The sequence below is a fragment of the Perognathus longimembris genome, chromosome 4 (assembly GCF_023159225.1).
Source record: "Perognathus longimembris pacificus isolate PPM17 chromosome 4, ASM2315922v1, whole genome shotgun sequence".
Taxonomy (NCBI): domain Eukaryota; kingdom Metazoa; phylum Chordata; class Mammalia; order Rodentia; family Heteromyidae; genus Perognathus; species Perognathus longimembris.
Window position 1 is genome coordinate 57,416,665 of NC_063164.1, and position 24,383 is coordinate 57,441,047.

Here is a 24,383-nt window from a genome sequence, read left to right on the forward strand (position 1 = left end):
CTGAATAAATTTCTGGACAATTAAAAAAAATTTTGTCAAGGTGATGTACAGTTGGGTTACAGTTATATACGTAAGGTAGTGAGTACATTTCTTGTCAAACTTGTTACCTCCTCCCTCATTTTTCTCCTGCCCTCCCTCCTCTCCAATCCCCCCCCTTGAGTTGTACAGTTGGTTTACAACATATTGTCTTATAAGTATTGCTGTTGCATTGGTTCACCTTTTACCCTTTGTCCCACCATTTTGATGTTTCTCTTCACTTTCCTGATTCAGACAAACATATATACAATACCCAGGGTACCAAAATCAAATACAGTAACCATAGGGGTTAACCACAATTCTTCTTTCAAAGTGGAGCACCAATTTGAGTTCATGGTGGAACTGAAAGATGCCCAGACAGGTCTATAGAACTAATTAATCCGGTCCCAGGAGTTGGCTTCTGTGAATCCTGTGTTGGATGAATTATGAACAAAAGCTGAAGGAATGTGATGAAAAGACTGAGATCAAAAGAGGTCTGGTAGCAATCAGTGTGGCTGGCTTCAGGGTATCAATGGCTGAAGTAAAATCACCTCCCTGGCATCTTGGAGACTTAGAGCCCACTTGTGATCACCTGTGTGATCTGGGAAGATGTGTGCTTATGCTGCAACTCTGAGGCTGAAGCAGTGAAGGGCTCTTTGCCTTCACTTACATTTGAAGGCAACAGAATTTGCATAGCAACCTGTTTTCTAATTCATGGATTCCCTGGTCCAACCTGGCTTGGTTACATTCACAAAGGGTATATATAAGAGGAAAAACAAAGTTTGTGTATATTCCATTTTCTTTATCTTTGATTTTCACTGTCACATTAATTGTCTCCTCTGAAAAAGAAACCAGGCAATAACAGTTTGTGTTGTGAAACACCATCCTTATTAAAAGGGAGAGGCATTAGCCAGTCACCGGTGGCTCATTCCTATAATCCTACCCGCTCAGGAGGCTGAGATCTGAGGATTGCAGTTCAAAACTGGCCTGGCCAGGAAAGTCCATGAGACTCTTATCTCCAATTAACCACCAGAAAACCAAAAGTGGCACTGTGGCTCAAAGTGGTAGAGTGCCAGCCTTGAGCTGAAGAGCTGAGGAACAATGCTCAGACCCAGAGTTCAAGCTTCACGACAGACACAGAGAGAGAGTGGGGGGCAGGGTATTGCTTCTCTGAAGATCCTTGTTGCTCTCCTTTTCTTTTCTTCTTTTCTTGCCCATGCCTCTCATGTTTAACTCACAATTATACTTCTCTGCCCACTTCATTCACAGAGTACATGCAATGATCTATATTAGAAGAGAAAAAAAACTACTGTTATATTACTTTTAAAAGATTTTTAAAACACATTTGAAATGTTCATATTTATGAAGAGCCAAAAGGTAAGAGATACTATCAAAAAAGGTAACTAGATGATGTTTATAAACAGATGGGGTTTTTATTTACTCTCATCAAGACAAGCAGCAATAAATTATTGTTCAAATAGGGCTGATAAAATGACAGTTTTACATCCTGTTTATTTATTGCCTACAGTCCTGTCCAGAATTTATTGTCCCTTAGAGTTTATGAAACAAGTGATCCACGCCAGGTAGAATTTCTGGAATAGTTAAACCTGCAGCATTGAACTGATTTATTATCATTCTGCCAGAAATGTATATACTAAATATTCAGCACGTTTAGGAGAATTATATAAGATATAGACACTACACATGATGAAAAGAAGAAAATTTGGTAAGGCATAATGAAATGAAAATTCATTTTATTATCAAGGTTTGACAAACGTTTTGAGGACAGGTCCAAAAAGCAGCTATGTTGGACTGAGAGAGCTCTTTAGTTTCTGTCACAACTTCTTGACTCATATATAACATTTGAACAGATGTGTTGCATTCAAAAAGTTTTTTTCTTCTTGGCTACTAAAGTTTATCTTCATTTAATTTTCACGTATCTCACACTACTGTTTTTCTTTTTTATATGTCTCAACCATGTAAAAATGATTCTTAGCTGGCAGCTTGATGAGTCTCCCAGATGCCACATCTCAGACCTACTCTATGCTCCCTAAGAGGTCTTCCTCAAGCTAGCATTTAGAAATCAAGGAGATCGGGCTGGGGATATAGCCTAGTGGCAAGAGTGCCTGCCTCGGATACACGAAGCCCTAGGTTCGATTCCCCAGCACCACATATGCAGAAAACGGCCAGAAGCGGCGCTGTGGCTCAAGTGGCAGAGTGCTAGCCTTGAGCGGGAAGAAGCCAGGGACAGTGCTCAGGCCCTGAGTCCAAGGCCCAGGACTGGCCAAAAAAAAAAAAAAAGAAATCAAGGAGACACAATGTTCTGATGGATCACACAATCATAAAACTGAACCTCTCATTAGGGTTCATAAGACAAATTATAGTAAGTCAATCACCAGTTCGTTTCTTAGAGGGAAAATTCATTGAACTTCAATTTTACATTTTAAAAAATTGGACTGAGGATGCCTCTATATTTGAAGTCCCTACATAGGGAGTTATAACTTACTGTGTAATTAAACTTGAAACCCTAACCTAGCAGTAAGTTAACTGAAACTCAGCCAATTATAGCAGCCAAATTTCAGCCAATCACTGCAGTCAAACTACAGCCAATTGCAAATTGCCAAATAATTATCCCCTTGTCCAAGTAAAGCAAGTGCTGAACTATAGTCAGTCAAGATCTTTTGGTACTTTGCTTTCATTCTCTGTCCACAAATGCTGCCTGACCCCCTTTCAGAGGAAAGCTCCTGAAACTCTGTAGTTATTAAAACAGTTTTACAAATGCTAATTGCTCTTTGCTTCTTTAAACCTAGCTGTTATTTCATTAAACCAGAGGTTTTGTTCCACCATTTATAAATGCAATTACCACATCCTAGTCATTCTTTCTCAAATATTATTAACAGTTACTATGTACAAATCCTTATCCTTTAGCTAACATCAAAGAGAATGTATGTGTATATGTGTGTATGTACATATGTACATACGTATATATGTATGTGTGTGCATTTCTATGAGAAAGAAATGGGAAGTGAAAATAAGGTCAGAAGGAGACAGAATAAACTGAAAGGCTCTGTGGGTAACAGGAAGACAATGGTTCATTTGTTTGGGGATGGGACATGGGTTTTAAGGAAGACTGCTTAAAGAAGATAGAATTTTGCCTCAGTTCATAGGAGAGCTATTATGTGTTGTTAAAGGACATTCTGGTTTTAATTTAGCTAATGATATAACACCAAACACCAAACAAACACCAAAAAAGGGTTTACTGATTCACACAGAAAAAAAAATTATCCTCCTCTCCATTCAATTTTCCGCTATCTAAAACAATGAATTTCCATTTTGTGTTTGTCTACATTTGAATCTGTGTTTCTATAGTGTTTCAATTTGTACTGTGAACTCACTACGAAGATAGTCTTGGGTCTATGAGGATGTTTGTGTCAAACAATGATGATATACTAGTTGTTGTAGGTAGATAGATAAATATATACAGATTTTAATTTGTATTTTCTTTGTTTGACTTTATGGGTTACATGTCACTTTCTAAGTATGCCCCTCAAATAAACATCTGGTTATGGTATTACATTTGTTTTCAATGACAAAACAACCTATTAGAGATATCTCCATTTTTCTAAAGTGTAACAGCAACATATTTAATCCTAGCATTTACATAAAAATCATTGGGCACAAATATTACACCATTTAAAGATTTGCTTACATATCAACTGACTTTTTTTTAAAGAAAGGTAGCTAACCTCTGACATTCTGATTAAAACCAGTCACCTAAATTGGTGCCACATTTGATACCTGTTCATTTTTCGAAATGCTGCTCTAGCTGCACTCAGGAAATTTCATGATCTATTTTTATTAAAATAAATATTTTCTTACTTCCATTGTTACTTCATTTTTCATCCAACTATGAAAAACTGTACTAATTTTCAGAGTTTTTTCTAAATATCTTTTTGTTCTTTCTAAATATCTAGCTTTGTTGCTGTGAGGTTAGAAAATATACTATATAATTTCAAACCTTTGAAATATATTGTAGTTTGCTTTACAGTTCGGCATGTGCCTGCTTTGGTGAATGTGTTTTCTGCATTCATTAGGTATGTTGTTTTATAAATGTCAAAGTAAGTCATAGCAGTTTATGATGTTATACAAATAATCTCTTTACTGATTTTGAGTTAACTAGAATGCAGTGTAATATATCTCATTCATCTTGTCTCAATAATATTCTTTCAAAACAATTGTAATTCTAAAGGTGATGAATAGCCAGGGTTACCATTTCATAAGTCAGGCTCAGTAACATTCTTATATGTCTCACTCAGGAAGGAAATAGAGCCCCAGTGGCTTGTGCCTGTAATCCTAGAAGGTTGAGATCTGAGGATTGTGGTTCTAAGACAGCCTTACTAGAATATTTCATAAGATGTGTATCTCCAATAAGAAGTCAGAAATAGAGCTGTGGCTCAAGTAGTAGTCTGGAGTGAGGAAGCCAAGTGATAGCTGGTGGTCCTACATTCAAAACCCAGTGCCACATTCATACAAAAAAAAAAAAAAAACAGATCAGGGAGAGATCAATAGGGGACAATCACAAATACCTTTGGGAGAAGTTTAGAATAAAAAGGGGCAAGAAATGATTCATATACTTGCAAACAGTCTTTTGGCTTTGTGGTTTGGTTTAGACAGCTGCTAGAATGTGTTTTCTTAACAACCAAACCCAATAACAACAACAAAAACCCAAAACCAAAAAAATTTAACCAAACATTTCAGAGGCCTACCCTTGCATTCTCAGCCAAGTCCTGTCAAGTTCAGTTAGAGAAAAATTGGAAGGAGACAGGCAGGGAGTATGAGAACGGGAACAGCTGCACAGACAGATCGAGTGTGACTCTCATTCACTCTTTTCTTCCCAAACTGAAACAAGCAGTGGTTGATTATCCTTTCTCTGCCCCGTCAAGAATGCTTTCTATCTGATGGTTCTTCCAGAGGAATGGAAAGACAGCTGAGTTATTCTAATCCCCAATGGAATCCCATCCAGAATGACATGGCAGGAGGGTGGTGGAGTCATCTTGCTAAGCCACCTATCACTTTTAAGTAATCCAGTTTTACCCAGGTACAGTTCAGTTTTTTAGATTTCTATCTCTTCAGCATGGCCTCTGGGCATACAGAGGCCTGTGTGAATGTACCCAGAACCCACATGTGTGTTGTCTTTGGATCCTGCTGGCCTGGGTTGACCCCCTTCCTCCTTACCACTGCAGTGGAACTGGATTTCAGTGTACCTCATACCCTAGAACTTGTTCTCCTGGACCCAGGCCAGTGGAAAGAAGGTCCCTTGCTCACTTAACACCTTCTGGAAACTTCTGGCCAAAGAGGTTGTATAAAGGCAGGGGTATTGTACTAGACTCAGTGTTAACAAGAACACAGCACTGCATACTGGTATCTACCCACCTGATCACACTAAAGGGCACATACCACATGGTTACCAGTTCTCAGACTTTGTATACGAGTGGTTCTAATACAGTTTCTTTTTGGGAATTTCATTTTTACATGTTATCTTCCTCAATGATTTCTGGTTCCCAGACTTTGTATATAAGTGGTTCTCATCATGTTCCTTTTGAGAATTTCACTTTTACCTATTACCTGCCCCTAGCAAGTTTCCTTATCCACTTTCTTAGTTGGAAAAATGTAAGCTCTCTCATTCCTGTTTCTCCCCACTAAGCACATAGACTTACTCACAGACTTTCTTGAAGGAACACTTGGCCTATCTGCTTAACCTTAAGAACAGGTACTGTGTTTCTCTGCTCTTTGGAAGAAATGGTGATTGGGGAATCACAGGCATGTGCTTGAAGTACAAGCTGTTACATTACAGGATCTGGAGATGACTAAACGTTTACAAAGACACATTGGTGAAATATGCCAAATACCATATGTGCAACAGTTTCCAGCATTGGAGAACACACTTGCTTTCAAAAGCAAGGTAAAAATCTGTGCGGGGGACACCATGCAGCTGGTTCTTGCTTTCCCTTTTTAAGAACAAGAATTAAGTGATAGGACACATGAAAGCAAAAGCTATTTGAGTGAATGTGCCTTTGACAGTTTAATTATATGTTTTTAAAAATCACAACATTCATATTATTTCATTCATTTAACAAATATATGGTACTGGAGACAAAGCAATGTGAAAAGAACTTAGAACCGCCAACATTATGGAAAATTCATTGAGCCAGGAAAGTGTCCACAATGTAAGTTCATAGGCATAGTCTACATTATATGTGGAACTTCATTGTGTTCAATAATATATTGAGCACTTGTGATTCTGTTAGTAGAGTTAAGTTGCTATCAAAAATATTTGTTTATCTCCTATTGTGGGAGAAATGAAGACACCAAAATGTCGTTATTGATCACTGTTATCATCAGTCACATCCATTCTCAAGGGGGAAAGCTCACAGTATGTTTTGCTAATAAATTATTTTAAAAAATGTTGATGACTTAGGAGGCTATGATCAAAAGATCATGCCAGACTAGGCAGAAATGTTTGTGAGACCTGTCTTAACTAACAGAAAGAAACAGAAGTGGAGTTTTAACTTAAGTAGAAAAATGCCAGCCTTGAGAGAAAAAGTCAAGAAAGAGCACTAAGCTCATAAGCCTCAGTACTAGCACACAACTACAATATTATTATTACTAAAATAAATGTTTATTAAATATTAGCATTATTTTTTCAATGACATAACATGCAGTCATATGAACAAACCTTAATAGATTTAAGGGCTAGAAATCTGAAGCATTACTGAGGATAGCAAAGAATCAACAAAAGTTGATGAGTAATGGAAAGGATGATCAAGATATTTGTTTCAAAGCTGGAGGTCTAATTTAATTGAAAGCTGATGGCTGAAGCTAGGTGTAGTAGCACACACCTGTGATCCTAACACTAAGAAGCTGAGGCTAAAGGAGCTCAAGTTCAAGATCTTCCTGGGTCTTATAGAGTTTGAAGTCAACATGAACTACATAGCAAGATCAGTCTCAAAAGCATGTTTTTCTTTTCTTTGCAATGGGTGAAACACGAAAACTTTAATGAACACAGATATCAATTTATGAGCTTTCATACCTTAATTAAAAATTTTAAGAGATGACTTACTCTAGATGAAGATAAAAAGACAGGAGAAAAATGAAAATTTGGGAGTTTTTAAAAACATATGCTATCTGGGCAAGGGTAACTTATGCCTGTAATTTTAGCTTCTCAGGAGACTGAGATACAGAGAGGACAGTGATTCAAGGCCAGCTTAGGCAGAAATATCTGAAAGACCCCATCCAAACTCACCAGCAGAAAACAGGCACTAGAGGTAGGACTCAATAAGAAAACATCAGCCAAGTAAGCAAGCTCAGCAAGTGTGAGTTCAAACCTGACCACCAAGAAAACAAACAAAAAACAAAAGTAAGAAAAGCCTGTTGTGTGAAGTAAAGAAAGTGGGTGCATTTACAAAGTGCATATACAAAACTTTAAAACTTTAAAATACTGAAATTTTAAGATTAAACCCATATGTAGGCCAAGTGTAGAGGTGCACATCTATAATTCCAAGTACACAAGAGGCAGAAATGAGACGATCCCAGTGGCTCACATCTGTAGCTGCAGCTACATAAGAGGCTGAGATAGAAGAATCCTAGTCTCAGTATGGCCTCTAGAGAACAAAGTAGGAGGTATATCAGAAAAATAAATAAAAGTAAAGTAGGCTTGGAGGCAGTGGAGTGATGCAAATGGTAGAATACTTGTCTAGCTAGCCCAAGGCCTTGATGTCAAAACACTGGTAAAAGTGTTACAAATAAAAATGTAACCAACCAGTTGCTGGTGGCTCACATGTGTATAGCTACTCAGGAGGCTGAGATATGAGTATTATGGTTCAAAGCCAGTGGGAGTAGGAAAGTCCTTGAGACTCTAATCTCCAATTAACCACCAAAAACCAGAAGTGGTGCTGTGGCACAAAGTGGTGGAGTGCTAGCTTTGAGTACACAACTATAGGGACAGTGCATAGGTCCTGAGGGGTTCAAGCCCCACAAAAAATGTACCTGAGTAGAGGATGATAATTATTACTATTACTACTACTATTATTATACATACTATGTAAGTGCTCTAACACGGGGCTTCATCCTCAGCACAGTTAATAAAAAAACTTGTCTTTGTCTGACAAGGGCTCATCAGCCCAAAGAACTTAAATTTATTTTCACCTTCTTTCTCACAGGGAAGATTTCTACTAGGCATTTTGGTTGTCAGCACAATCTTGAAGCAGACAAGGAGATACTGTTATTTGGCTTTGGAAGGTTATGCTGATAGCACAATTAAATAGTCATTTGAGAAAGTGAAGGACATAGGTGCTGGTACTTCAGATTGTAATGGGAAAGTAGCCCAAACACTTTGAAGATTTATTTAAATAGTTGCAAGCTGGAGGCCAGGGTTTATTGGTGAATGCTATGACAGAGGAAACACAGGTTTGTCAGCAGATCATGCCCTGGGTTTGCTGACAAGATGGTGAAACTAAGGGTCTGTCCCTCAAGTTGCACTGAGGGATCACCATCCTCTATTACAGAACAAGCCTAAGCAAAAGCAATGTGGCAATGCCCTTGACCAAAGCAAGCCAAGGACAAGTTCTTCACTAATTCTTTTTATGCTTAAGACCACGTGTTCTAGTTAATGAGAACTGTGTGCCAACGGGAAGCCAACTACTTATTCATGTTGGATTCTCTCCCTGTGGGTTGGGGAAGGTTGGCAGGAATTCAATTTGGGTCATAAAAATTAAATAATATAATGTTTTTGCAATTTATATAGGTTATGCAAAGTGAATTAAGGCACAATGTCTGCCTTCAGGCAAGTATTCCGTCTATAGTAAGTATATGTCTAGACAAGCATGGTGTGATGAGTGAGATACACAGGATATAAGAGGAGAAGAATGCTATTGCCTAACAAAAGTAAGATGAAAATTTTCAAATACCTAAATGGATGGCTGTTAATGTTTTTGTATATTTAAATTTTAAGGAGAAATCAGCTTTTCAGGCCTGTTCATTCTATATTAAATAATCCACTATAATATTGAGACAATGCAATAAGAAATTTTTATTGTAACTCTACCTATTCTGTGTAGTTTTGGAACATCTGGCAACCAAGAGCACAAACATAAAACAAAGTCAATTGTTCCATATTACACTGTGGATATTTGCTATTTCATAACCAGGTAAAAAGTTCACTTCTTAAATAAGATTGTAAACTTTGACCAGGATATCACTTGTATCTTGAAAGCTTGAGAACTATAAAGCCCAGATCTAAACTTTGACTGTCAACTTTGCAGAAAAAGGATTGAAATAAGAGGGAAAAGAAATTTACTAAAGACTTTGCGTAACACCATTTAAAAAGGAAACATGCTAATTGAATCCTGACCACCATTGTTCCCCTATACTGCTGGTGATTGAACCTGGGGCCTTGCACACTTAGGCAAGTGGTCTAGCACTGAGCTACATCCTCAGTGTACTTGTGCACTCAGTACAACCCAAACCGAATCTTACATTAAAAAAAATTGCTAGTGCCCATTGTTCATACCTGTAATCCTAGCTACTCAAGAGGCTGAGATCTGAGGATTGTGGCTCCAAGCCAGCCTGCGCAGGAAACTCTGTGAGACTCCTCTCTCCAATTAATCCCAGAAAAAGCCAGAAGTGGCACTGTGGCTCAAATAGTAGAGCACTAGCCTTGAGCAAAAGGGGCTCAGGGACAGTGACCAGTGGTCAGAGTCCGAACCTCAGGACTAGAAAAAAATTAAATAATTTTTACTGGACATTATGTGAAATCTTCTGTAGTTATAGATAATAAATTCCAGGTGTCAATATCACTGTCCCCACTTTTCCTCCCAATACATAGCTAGAAGGGTTTGTCCTGGAGCTAACAGTGGGAATCAAAGACAGAAAAGGAGAAGGGTTGAGTTTTTTGATGGAAGAGTTGATTTATCTTTCAGTGTCTTAGAATATTTCTACGTCAGGTCTTGGTATGCAATTTCAGAGAAGAAACAGAGATTTCAGAAGGCCTTTCCTTCATAAGAAAATTAGCAGTTCCTGTTCCTATTAGGCCTATTTTATATGTATACTTCTTAAAAATAAAATCATGCAATAATTAACATACTTAAAAAAAAAAGCTGAAATACTTTAAGCCTTGTCTGAAAGAGAGATTCCCAGTGTCACTGGCTGATTCATTTCACAGAATTCAGCTTCACATATCATTATACACAGCAATTACAATTACATGATCAACCTGTTCAGGGGTAGGAAAACAGTATACCTGTAAGATACTCTGTCTCCCTCTTGTAGTTATTTGTTATTAAAAGACTGACTGCAGAGTTGAGCTTATATCACAATAAAGAGTGTGAAAAGTGCAGGTATGCATGAATGTCACATAGATGCTATATGAAAACATAAGGATAAGCTAGAGTGTTTTTGGCTAAATAGAATTCCAGTTTTATTCCTGTAAAAAATTAGGTAATAACTAAACAATGTGAGTAATTACTATGGAGGAGATCATTATCACAAACTACAGCTAAAGTTAAACCAGAGCTAGGCTTTGGTTGTGTTAAACTCTTTTTATGGAGTAAGCACTTACTTAATTCATAGGTAAACAAAAGAGTGGTTGTCTTGGTTACACATGATACACATCAGAATTGGCTTGTCTCCCTTGTATGATTTTCTAGTTCTGAATCATGTTTGTAATTAAGTTAAATACCAGTAATCATAAATTGGCAGGTAGGAATCAGCAGTGGCAGGACTATGATTCACTTTCATGTGACATTTCAAACAGCAAAAATATTTTGATGGAGAAATCTGGTTAAGTTGGAAGAGATAGAGAAGTAAACAGAAGGTCAGAAGCAACTATCTGACTTTATCAGTAACTTGACTTTATTTTTAACTTTATTTGGAGTCTTCAGAACTATAGTGGTTGCCTATTAACTACAGAGCAAATATAATCTTTGCACATCTTTGCTTTCTCAAGTACATAAATACCTCGTTTGCGCTAGTACTACAACATGTTATAATACACTTGAAAGAAAGTATCTTCTGCATGTGTTCCAATCATATGGATGCACAATCTGTGTTTGTATGTGTGTGTGAGCACACACCCATAAGGAGTTTGAACTCAGGACCTTGCACTCTTATTTAGCTTTTTTGACCTTTATCTATTGTGGGTCCTAAACTTCTTTACCTGATGCACAATTCTCTGCATTAGATACTACTATTCATATAAAAAACCCAAAATAGCTTTTGATAAGAGATTAGTGTAATGTTAAACTTCCTTATCTTGTGTTTATGGAAGAAAAATATATTGGTACTCACTTGAGTTATACTATAACATTCAAATGTACTTCTGTTATAATGATTATAAATTTTCTCTCCAGCAAAATGAAGGGAATAGTGTTAACATATGATCTGTGTGATTATTAAACGAATAATATTTATAAGGTACTTCTGTTAGCCCCTGAGCAAGTAACTTTCAAATGTATTATAGCTGTTTTTTTCTTGGCTTCTTTGTAATAGGGATAACTTGAGATGATTGCCTGAAGAAATTCTGAAGTCTGCTTAAGAAGTGAAATGTAGTAAAGCCACTTCAAAGACTGAACTATTCTTTTGAGGCTGTCCTTCACACCAGTGTTGGCTGCCCTATCTCTTACACTTTGTGATGCATTTGCTGTGTTCAGCTGCACCATCTCTTTCTGGTCCTACCTGTGCTCTTTCATGTAAGGAGCCTTGAGTTTCTTTCAGACTATAGTTCTCTACCAGCACAGACCCAGGAAAAATCTGAATTCTTTCAAGGCCCTGTAGCTTGTCCTTTTCAGTAGCTCAAAACTGTAATCCTAGCTACTTGAGAGGTAGAGATCAGAAAATTGTGGTTCCAGGCCAGTTTAGGCATAAAAGTTTATGAGATTCCATCCCAACCAATGATCGGGCATACTGGCACACACCTATCATCCTCAAGGACAAGGAGAAGTACAAGCAGACCAAACCAGCTGGGGCATAAAATGAGACTCTACCTTGAAAATAACCAAGGCAAAAGGGGCTGGAGCCAAAAGGTCCTGAATGTAATCTTCAGTTCTGAAAAAAACAAAACAAAAGTCACAGCTTAGAAAACGAAATAAACTCACAGAGAAATGGAAATTCTCCATTATGTTTCTAAGTTTTCAAATATGATCAGTCAGTGCTATCCAAGAAATAATGTTTTTATGAAAATGAATTTCCTTTTTATTCCCCTAATACTTTTCTCTCTAGGAATCACCAATGCATGAACAAATTGAGTTTGAAATGAATACATGAATGTATATGCATGTCTTAGCCTCCAACTCATGAAAATGTCTAGAGAGAAAAAAATCTGTACAGAATTTATATGGCTTAGTTTCTAATATCTGGGTGTTTGTGTGCTCTCTGAGGGTCATTTTCACAATCGTTTGCATAGGGAGCAATAATTGGTGATCCAAAGAAGGGAAGGAAAACAGCAAATATAGAACTGGAAGAGATCTTGAGGTGCAGAAATACAATGGCTGGGAGCTTCTAGACATTACACAGAAGAACAACTTCTACTTTAAGGCAAGTTAAACAGTGCCGTGGCATGGTGTAGTCGTGCATGCCTACAACTCCCACTACTTGGCAAGCAGAGGCTAGAGGACCTTGAGTTCAAAGCCACCCAAGGAAAAAGTAGTATGAAGATCCTACCTGAAAAACAAATACAATAAAAACAGCCAAGGGTGCTGCTTAAGTAATAGAGTGCTTGCCCAGCATGTGTGAGGTTCTGTGTTCAAACATCAGTCACACACACACACACACACACACACACACACACACACACTGCTTTCTTTTCATTCCAACTAAGAAAAATATAGCAATAAAAAGTCACTGAAAATTATATAATTCTGAATCTTTACCAAGCACTAAAGTACGCAGGTTTAGAAAAATCACCATTTAACTGTCTCTGACAATAAAGTTTACTTTGGGAAAATAACAATTTATTTTGGCCTCTCTTGGATATAAAAGAAACTCTCAAGGCTGTTTTCTCCATATTTATCAGAAAAAAAGGTCACCTATGAAATGAAATAAACCTGGCTATTTATTTATCTATTTTATTTCTCTCTCTCTCTCTCTCTCTCTGTGTGTGTGTGTGTGTGTGTGTGTGTGTGTGTGTGTGTGTGTGTGTGTGTGTGTCCCAGTGCTTGAACTCAGAGCCTGGACACTATTCCTTAGCTTTTTTTTGCTCAAGGCTAGTACTCAACCACTTGAGCCACACCTCCACTTCCAACTTTTTGGTGGTTAATTGGAGTTAAAGAGTCTCACAGACTTTCTTGCCCAGGATGGATTGAACCAAGATTCTCAGATCTCAGCTTCCTGAGTAGCTACAATTACATGTGTGAACTACTAGCCCAGCTCTGAACCTAGCCTTCTTATGTGCTACATACTCATCCAAGAATTTGAGATTTTTCCTGAGTTTTGGCAACATTTCATTTAGTTTTCTAGTAATAAATGTCCTTTTGATAACACATTAGCACATGCTGTTTCTACAGTTGCAACTGTCTTTGCACCTGTGTTTAATTTACCCAAATTTACATCTATTCAGACCTCTTCCCCACCCCTTTTTTGTTTTGTTTTGTGGTGTGTAGTAACAAAACTCTAGATCTTGTGAATACTAAGCAAGCTCTCTATCACTGAATTACACTCAGCACTCTCTTCTTAACAAAACTCTACATGGACTTTTGTTTCATATTTCTCAAACGTTTACTTGCTGAGCTTCCTATTCATTATACTTAAGGATTTATTCATGTACTACTCTCAGATCTTATGGATATGTGGAACTATACTCAGGAAAGGCAGAAACCTGATTCAGGTCAGGAAACCTGTGTTATTCTTCTTGTTTTCACATTGAGAATTCATTAAGCACTTGACAGACCAAAACTCTGTGGTAAGCATGAAGTATATTAACAGTCTTAAGAAGTTCTATCTATCCAGGTATGGTGGTACTCAATTGAAATTTTAGCAGCTGAGAGTCTAAGACAGGAGGATAGATTTTGAGGCCATCCTGGGCTACACAGAAAGACTCTGTCTAAAAAGAAGTTCTGTCTAAAGACATGAAAATTATAATCATCAAATATATTTCCTGATTTTTGTTTCAGTGGACATAAATGAATGGAGTTACACACTTGAGCATCCTTGACTATATATATGTATATATACTTATGTATATCTATATATATATAGAGAGATTTTACTTAACTAAGGCTTTTTTGCTCAGAATCTCATATTTTGAACTTGAGGATAGGAATGGAGCCTGTCACATTTAGAAATCAATATATTAAACATGTACTCTACGTAATTGTACTGCTCAGCTAGAGGTGAAACCTCCGCCATTGATAAAGACCAAATCTTAAAAATATCACAGAATTATTGCTCATAATTATGAGCATTGATCTACTTCTTTTAATAATGCTTTAATCAAAAGTCTATTAATATAGCTTAACCAATGATAAATTAAAATATTTTGAATTTATACTTAACTAGTGGCTCTGTCACTTATTCTAGAAGTTAAACAACTTTAAAATTATTTGTCCTTCATTTTTGAAATGAACTTCAATGTATATTAAATCTATAGACGTTTTTACCTGCACATTGTACTTTTTGTATGAAAGGATAGTAAGAGTACCCTGGTGTTAATAATTTTCAAAGAAATTTAAAGGCACTTAAACATAGTTCTACTCTTCTATTATTTTAGTGATTCTAATATAATTGATTAATTATTAATATAAAAATAGCTGGAAAATAATATATTCTTTAGGTAATTTTCAAAACAGTTCCTGTAATTTAGGTAAGGCATTACACTATATTTCACACTAAAACATGAAGACTTAATTACTGTGTTCCCACTACTATGTAGGTTCTTGGGTAATTATATAACCAAGATGACTTATCATTTGTTCATCTTCAAAGTAAGAGCAATTATGCCTTCTTGTTGCTTTATGAGCATGTGGCAACAATTAACTGTATCCTTAAAATATATAGAGCTAGTTATGATCTCATAAATAAATACAAGACTTAAGTACATTATTCTGTAACATTGGTAGACTCTTTATGGACCTCTAAAAGACATCAAATGTACTTTAGATCTCTAGTAAAATCTCCTCTATAGAATTGTAAGGTCCTTTTGTTATTGCCATTGTTGTTGTTTGCCTTCTGCTGTTGATGCTGAACTGCCTCAAACAATTTACTTCCTTTTTATGGCTAGACTTTCTACAACAAATACCAACTGAAACACAGAATTCACAGATGTAAATATATTCAAAATGACTATTAGTAATTTCTTAAATGTCTACCAATTTCTTAAATACCTCAACTTTAACTGGTATTGTTTTTTTAAAAAGGTGAGGTATTCCAGAAAGAATCAGACATAGTTATAGCTCTAGCTAACCATGTTCTATGGCATTGACATGCTTTAAAACTTACAACAGGCATGAAAATTATGCCTGAAGTGAGGAGCAATTCTAAACTCATATCAGAACATACAGCAAGCAAAGGAGTGTTATGTTGGTCAAATACAAAGCTACATTTTAACATTCTTTCTGGTTGCCACCAAGAATCCCTGTGCAATCTGAATTCAGAAGTTAAAATTAATATGGTATGTGTTTTTTTTTCCAGTAAAGTAGTTAGAAAGCCATTTTCATGGCTTTGTTATAGAAATTATTTATTTACCTGGTGCATTTCCCAGATCTCTGTAGAAGAATTAGTTATTCTTTGCTAACCAAAGTCATCTACTTCATGATGAGAGAAAAATCATTAATATTTGGAAAAATATATGTTACTATGCTTAAAGCATACACAGTACTTTCTGCAAATATTCAGTCACATAAAAGGATGATTAAACAAATTTGATTAAGCAATCAAATATCCTTTCTCAAGTAAACATAATCTTTTATCAACTAACTTCCTCCTGTGTCTTATGGAAGCTGATAACTACTACAAGCCCAGAAGAAAAGAGTTAAGTCTACACTGATGCACATAGTGTTGGCTAGTACTCTGTTATTTATCATCTTTTATACCCTTAGCCAGAATCTTAGATGTCCTTGATGTGCTAAGTGTGTTAGGAATGTTATATCATTTAATTTCTTTTTCTTCTTTTCTTCTTCTTTTTTATGTTTGTCAGACATGGGATTTGAACTCTGGGCCTAGGAGATGTCCCTGAGCTCTTCAGTTCAAGGCAAGTGCTCTACCATTTGAGCCACTTCTGGTTTTCTGCTGGTTTATTGAAGATAGACCATGGACTTTCTTGCCCAGACTGGCTTTGAACCATGATCCTCAGATCTCAGCCTCCTGAGTAGCTAGGGTTACAGGTGTGAGCCACCGACACCCTTACTAGATAGGTATTATTTTTTTTCCTTTTACTAAACAATCCTTTAAAAAATGCCTGAAATTCACACACTCATACATTTCCAGGAAGTGTGTAACATGGTTATTTTCCTTTCACTTCCTCCACAGTCATTGAACAGCCAAACAAAACCCCAACTGTAACAGTCACTCTGAAACAAAACATGAACCAAGAATGCAAAGCTTCTCAACACTATCCGACACCGGGAAGGCTGCACTGGTCGACAGGACCAGCGTTTGGCAAAGGTAGCCGAACACTTACAAGCATCTGACCTGCGTGGAAGAACCTACCGTGCGTCCCAGCAAGGTTAGGAACCACCCCCCCTGCTTTATGACATGGCATACTGTCATTTGTAGAATTTTAAACATAATTTTTTAAAAGCTGTACCATAATAAAAAATCTGTGGACTTAAAGAAATGTATCCATATGCCTTTTACATTAATAAAGTAAAATCTGATACTGAGAGCAATGAACTTCGTGGCAACGTTCACATTCTACCTTCAGACAAGACAGACACTGCATTCGACTGCTGGACACCGCCGCCTGTAAGAGTCAAGGGGGGGTCAGTCCTGCTTTGTGTTCAGTAGTTCCCCATTGTCTTGCTTCTCTTTTCTTGTTATTTAAGACCCAGGTAATACAAAAAAGATTGCTTTGATAAGGGAAACTTAATTGGCTGACAAAAACAAATTTAGTAATATAAAATGCTTATTTCTGGTTTTGAGTATTATTCACATTTTGATTAGATTCGCTTAAAAATTTTTAAACTAGTCTTTATCTAAATATGTGTTGGATCATTTCCTTCTAATTGTGATAGAAATTGTCTGAAAGGTAAAATGTGTATTCCCCCATTTTTAGTATTCATATATTATATACACAATATGTATATGGCATAGACCTTGATATAAATAGAGAGGGATCTGATTGAACATACTGTTCTCTACAGTTTTCAGAGCGTCTTCGGTAGTTCTACTATCCTATAGTAGAACATGTATTATGAACAAGGCTTTACATTTTAAAGTATATATTTTAAAGTAATAAGGGGAACTTGAAGGCCCTGAGTAGCCACTCTACAAAGCTTCTGAATTTCTGATTACCCTTAAAATTTTCTCCTCTATGCTTTTTTTCTATTATTGTTATATTCCTTTGAAGAAATTGGATACCACCACAACTATAGTTTCCCCCATAATGAAGTGGAGGCAAGCACTCTTGCCACTAGGCCATATTCCCAGCCCCTCCCCAGACTGAAGTGGATCCTTTGTGATAATGCAAGGTTGAGTAAGTGAGTACTTTTTGAAGTTGACCTAGAATTCAGAGATAGGAAAAGTTATTCAGCATGTTGCTTACTCAATAATATTTATTGGCTATGAATTAACATTTTTTAGCATGCCATACTTGCAGTAGGGTAACTAACGTTACTAAAACATCAAAAGTAAAAACTAATACTAAGAATAAAATTTTGATCCCAGTTTTGCTACTTTACTAGTAATAGTTGGGACAAGTCACTTAATTCAGTTTTTAGAATGGTAAAGTGGTAAAACTATCTTTGCAAGATAATAGACGATATGACATCCTCTTTCCTTTTTAAGATTATCTATAAGTAGTTGTACAAAGGACTTACCATTTAACAAAGCAGTTTATGAATACAATATATCCTGACTAATGTCACCCCTTTCAATATTCTCACCCATCCCTCTTACCCACCTTTTCTCTCTTCTTATTTTGTATGTTTGTATGACACAACATCTTTATTAGTAGTAATCTTATCTGTGAATTCAATAGGTTTTAAAACAATGAGCTGGATGTCTCAACATATGGAGAAGCAATATCACAGAGATCATAGGCTATTCTAACTTACAGAGATAAGGAAAGGGTGTGTGTGTGTGTGTGTGTGTGTGTGTGTGTGTGTGTGTGTGTGTGTGTGCCAGTACTGGGCTTTTAACTCAGGGCCTGATTCTGCCCTGGTACTGGGTACTGATTTTTGTCTTAAAGCTGATGCTCTACCACTTGAGCTCAGCACCACTTTCGGCTCTATGGTGGTTAGGTAGAGATAAATATTTCACAGACTTTCCTGCTCAGGCTGGCTGGAAAGGAATTGAATATTCCACAGTTGAGTGATTTGCTCAAGGTCATTATTGTAAAAGTTCTCAGCTTGAAGCACAAAGACTTTTGCTTTATAAAGTCTTAACCAAGACACAGCACACTCGTAGTTGTAACATTATTTTATAAAGAGCCTCATAGGCCTGCACATTTATTCTACCCTCACTGGATACTGACTCTGTGCCAAGAACAGTAACTTTCCTAATGTCACCCAGAAAGTAAGTAGCAGAGCCAAGGATGTTAACCCAAATCTATCTGGCTCCAATGCCTGAGCTCTTAACCACTGTGATACTTAGCCACACACATGCTCAGCCTCCCAGGAGAAAAGGCAGAAGAGGAGGGCTCAGGCCTTGCCAAGATTAAATGTGCTAAGACTTGTTAGGTGGTAGGCCTGGAAAGCCTCATCAGTGGTGGCCTGTGTCAAAGCTATGCATTTTGAGATAGATAGAAGCTGACAAGCAGTTTACAAAGCTTCTTTAAGATGTATGAAAGGAGGTAATAGAAACATTGGATGGAATACTTAAGAAAATGTGCCCAAATCTGGGGACATAAGAGGGATACTATAGTATATATACATTAAAAGATTATGCCAGAATAAAACAATAACAAAATAAAAGTCCTCGTTTATTAAAAATAACTTATAAAGACAGAAATGAGGCTGCTATTTATAACTAGAATTTAATAGCTACTTGCAAAATCTTAAACATCAAAATTAAGTGGCTGGGGATATGGCCTAGTGGCAAGAGTGCTTGCCTCGTATACATGAGGTCCTGGGTTCAATTCCCCAGCACCACATATACAGAAAACGGCCAGAAGTGGCACTGTGGCTCAAGTGGCAGAGTGCTAGCCTTGAGCAAAAAGAAGCCAGGGACAGTGCTCAGGCCCTGAGTCCAAGCCCCAGGACTGGCCAAAAAAAAAAAAAAAATTAAGTAAATCACATCAAATGAAATGGGTAAAAATGGTAAAAATTTTGCTAAATTTTTTGTTCTTAGCTTTTTTGTTTTTTTCTATTTCTTTTGTGGGTGCCAGTAATGGGACTTGATCCCAGAGCTTGGGCATTGTCCTTTAGCTTTTTTACTCAAGGCTGGTATTTGATCACTTAAGCCAGAGCTACACTTTAGGCTCTGAGAGAAAGTGTGTGTGTGTGTGTGTGTGTGTGTGTGTGTGTGTGTGTGTGTGTGTGGTTAATTAGTATCAGAGTCTCATAGACTTTCATGACAGGGCTGGCTTCGAACCATAATCCTCAGATTTCTGTCTTTTAAGTAGCTGAGATTACAGTGTGAGCCACTAGATAGGGTTTAAAATTTAAACCAACGGATGCTTTTAACAGAACTGATACTTTAATATAATGAAAAGATTCATCCACTTTCAGTAGGTAGGTAAGGTATTTCCAATCAGCATAGCAGGATTGTATAGAACAGAGAAAATAAAAGAATTTTGGCAAGAAGGGAAGAGAATGTGGAATTGAGACAACTTGGTGTTGAGGTATTAGAATATGCACTTGAAGTTTGGAAGGGCACTAAAAGTTCTATCCTCTATACTCATATTACTAAATGTTTCCAAGGTCTGTGGGCCCAAGCATATTTTTCCAAGTCTCACCTGTGTTCCAGAATGGGTTTATGTTAATATTCTTCCTCAAATTGTATTTGATAATATAGAAATGCAGTGCTATTTATAAGAGACACGTATTAAAATCAAATATCATTTGCTTTGGTAATTAGGACTTTCTGAGTGAGTTTTACTTTTGAAAGAGAAGTAGAGGGCCCTAAGTGATTACTGGCACCTTTCCTTTAGATGATTGTTGACCTGAGAGCCACAGGCAGAAATGTGTGAGCATGGTGGGCTGGGCTGTGAGTCCCTGAAGGACAAAGGCAGTGTTCTTGCCATGTTTACTTCCTTACTTTGACTCTTACATGGCATACACATTCAGTAGATGATTCTTTTGTTAAAATAAATTTTAATTCATGAACATTGCTATAATTTTTCTCAAGCTTTGATTTAAGTGAGTATTAGTTTTATACAGGAAAGTTGTTATGTTTTAGGAATATAACAACAACTGTGGCTTTTCTTCTATTAGTATTAAAAATTAAAAGTATAAAAATATCCCATATACTCAACTATGGGATAAAATATAGTTGAGAACAAAAATGGCCATTATCATTGTTCTTAATAATTATATAAGTCAGCTTCTTCACCTGTTATATTTGTCTTAAAAGTTTAATTAATTTAAATGGAGAAAAGTAATTTTATCAGTTTATATTAAAAGGATATGCATCAGATATTGTACTATATATGTACACTAAGCAAGACAATCATTTAAAAACTGTTATAAAGTCAAGTGCCAAGGGTTTGTACCTGTCATCCTACTTAGGAGGCTCAAATCTAAAGCTCATTGTTTGAAGATAGTCAAAGTCTATAAGACTCATATTTCCAATTAACCACCAAGAAGCTGGAAGTAGAGCTCAGAGACAACACCCAGGCCCTGAGATTAAGCCCTAGGGCAGGCTTCTCTCTCTCTCTCTCTCTCTCTCTCTCTCTCTCTCTCTCTCTCTCTCTCTCTCTCTCTCTTTCTCTCTCTCTCTCTCTCTCACACACACACACACACACACACACACCTGTTATCAGTTTTCCTGTTTTCTTTTGTATATTGTCATCTATAGCACAAAGAGGAAAAGTTTTCCAATGAAATAAAATCAAAGTAGTTTTACACAAAGGGCTACTTCTATATGAAAATAACTATATATAATTTCAACATATATGTATCAATAAACATTATATTCTCCTACTATTAAATTGTACAGTTTGGAAACACAGGCATCAAAATAATATAGGAGAAGGAAAAGTAGGTAATGCCAAACATATTAGAGGGCCTGTGTTACATGACCCACAATTCCTGGCAGCCAAAGAAAAAGATTTTTGGTATTTTGGCAGAAAGCTCTTTCTGGGAACATGTACCTTAATATTTTCTGTTTTAATGCATACAAGAATGCTCTTTAAATTGAAAAAAATACTATACAAGTTGAAATATTAAAGTATTATGCCTATATCCCTCAACTTGATTTTCTGTTCCATATTTTCTTCAATTTAAATGTAATACCTAGACTTTAATTAAATACATGCTTACCTGAGATTAGTTTTGTAAGAGTCAGAGTCTGACATATGACTTCCATTAAAATGCATAATTATGCAACATGTTTGATCTCATTACATAAATTTACATGTACCTACAATCTAGGAAGTCATAAAATAAGCACTTTGTTTAGGTTATAATAGTCAAAGATGAAATGCATAGGGATATATTAACTATCTCTGAATGTGATTTTTCATTTTTAAATGCCTCTTTTTGGTAGCTCTTACAGTTGAATAAAAATATCCTTTACAATATCCCTTTACTTTTAATATTAAAAATATAAAACTATCGAATTATTCCAAATGATTTACTCCAAATATTTTAAACAAAATATTTATTCCAAAAGTTTATTCCAAATATTTTAGACAAAAATATTTGGACAATCCTAATTTTCTTTCTGAGAAAATTTTCATCTCCCAGTACATAAAGCATGTACCTGTCTTCCCTTTTAATAATCTACAGCAGGAATTTCGAACCTATATTGTCATTCAAAGAGATAGACAGTAAAGTGGACCTTTTTCTCCGTCTTAATTTTGTCATCATGTTTACTCATGAGACAATTATGTAGAGAATAAGTCTTTTCAACCTCAAAGGACAAACTCACCTTCCGGCTGTTCCATTTTTAAAGATCTGGCAGTCCCTTGAAGGGAAATTGTTCTTTTCTTTTTTGTTGCTTTCTGTTCCTGTTAGGATTCACCTGAGTGACATCCTTAAGGTACCTCCATTTCTTCATCCCATAAATATTTGCAAGGTCCCCTTGTGTTGTGCACTATCCTTTCAGAAGACAAGGGATAAGACATGGCATCTTAAATACAAATTCCTTCAACTCTGCCTTCCTGTAAATTAATAACTGAAAGTATCCTAGGACCTTTGGCCACAGAATGACCCACTGGGGGTTCTGAAGAAAAAGCTGAGCTCTCTTTACAAGTGTAGTCTTTAAAAACCTTCCTGAGATGCCCTAAATATGATTGGATTAAGTAGGGGGAGGGGATATTTACAAACAAGGATGTTGAGCAATATCTGGACCACTCTGGCAATTTTGAAATAGTTCTGCATAACAAGAATGAAAGATTGAGAAGTAGTAGTTTTCCACTGATATGTGAGATGGTTTTACAGCAATGGTGATGACGATTTATTTAGATTTATTTAGTATGCTCAGCAATCTACAGCAGGGATGGCTTAGTACCAAAAATGGAGAATACTACCTAGTGTTCTCTATCTTGGTTCTAAAAGCTGTTAAATAGTATATGTAAGTTTACTTCTCCCTTATGCAGGTCTATTGTAGGTGTGGGGCTCTCCAGGCAGCTGTATTCAGGTTTTTTCCAGCTGTGCCGCCTTAGTGTGCACCTAGTGCACTTCTTAGTATCCATCTTGATACATCCATTATTGTGGCAGCAGGAAAGACTGTATGGAGAATTAAGCTTTGGTCTCCAAGTGACCCTACTAGAAAATGAAACATTTCATTATCAAAATAAGTCATATGTCTATACCTAACTTCAGCATGGAGAATCCAATCTTCATGCTTGGGACTAGGAGAATAGGAAAAATAAATGGACATGGAAAATGCCTTTAGCCTTGAGAACATGTTTTAAGATTATCCTAATGAAGTCCATAATGTTATTAGTGTGTCACAAATTAGGGGTGAAAGTAATTGAAGTATGAATCCTGATCTTGGGATTGGAATTTTCACTGTTATTTATTATTTATATTGTTGTCTATTTAAGCTGCTGTAAAATCTGGTCATTTCGAGCTAGAACTGATTGTTGAAATTGTTTAAAGTCTAAAATGAAGAGTTAGTGAGATGACTTACTTTGGTATCATTAATATTTAAAGCAACTTTTCATGACATGGTACCATGACCATGGTACCCCAAGCTACGATCTCATTCCATTTTATACGCAAAGATGCAGCAAGACATCTACATATTACTAGACAGTATTAAGTATTTTACTTAATGTCAGCAGCATTATTTTCAAATTGATTGCTATAATGAATAATCAACTAAAGGATCATTTGGTGAATTACAGATTCTAAATAACAAATTAATTAATTTATTTGTCGGTCCTGGGACTTGAACTCGAGGCCTGGGTACTGCCTGTGAGCCTCTTAGTGCTCAAAGCTAGCAGTCTACCACTTGAACCACAGTGCCACTTCTGCAGTTTAATTTTAATACCTACCGGTTTACTCTAATACCTATTTCTGTTGCATTATCAAGGAAATGTTACAGTAGCTAATGTAGATCGTTACTTGCTGCTTCCAGCTAATTTCTTAATCTCACACTGGTTTCTGGAAGCAAGCTTTGGGGCCCATTAGTGTGACCTCAAACACTAGGCGCTTATGAGAATATATACGAGATATGCTAGTGTACCTGCTTGTCAAGAGAGAGAATTCGCTAAAGAGCATAAACATCAGCACTGAAATATCAAACAAGCTCACTGGTGTGTTCATTTGATTCCTTTCTTTCTGTAAAATTTCCAAGAAGTCAGTAAGATCTACCATCCCATTCTCTGTTGGTTTGAAGATTGTCATCAGATATAGTCTTTGTCTAGTACTCTCACCGTCATAGCTGTTGCAGGCTTAAAACACACACACACACACACACACACACACACACACACACACACACACACGCCTCGAGAAGACAGGACAAGCTCAAGCCTGCCACTCACTAAAAAGATCGCGGCGTCACAGGTGTGCATTTAAAGAACAGCAACAGTAGAAGAGAAGTTTAAAAAA

The 24,383-nt window shown here is 36.5% G+C and overlaps 1 long non-coding RNA gene across 1 annotated transcript; it reads right to left on the reverse strand.

Annotated features, from left to right (window-relative positions):
- Positions 1-1,046: 1,046 nt before the first annotated feature.
- LOC125350608 lies at positions 1,047-24,226 on the reverse strand. The gene is made up of 3 exons (XR_007210777.1): positions 24,016-24,226; positions 22,252-22,483; positions 1,047-1,299 (listed from the first exon to the last, which is right to left on the reverse strand). It is a non-coding gene; the product is annotated as an uncharacterized LOC125350608 (long non-coding RNA).
- Positions 24,227-24,383: the final 157 nt, after the last annotated feature.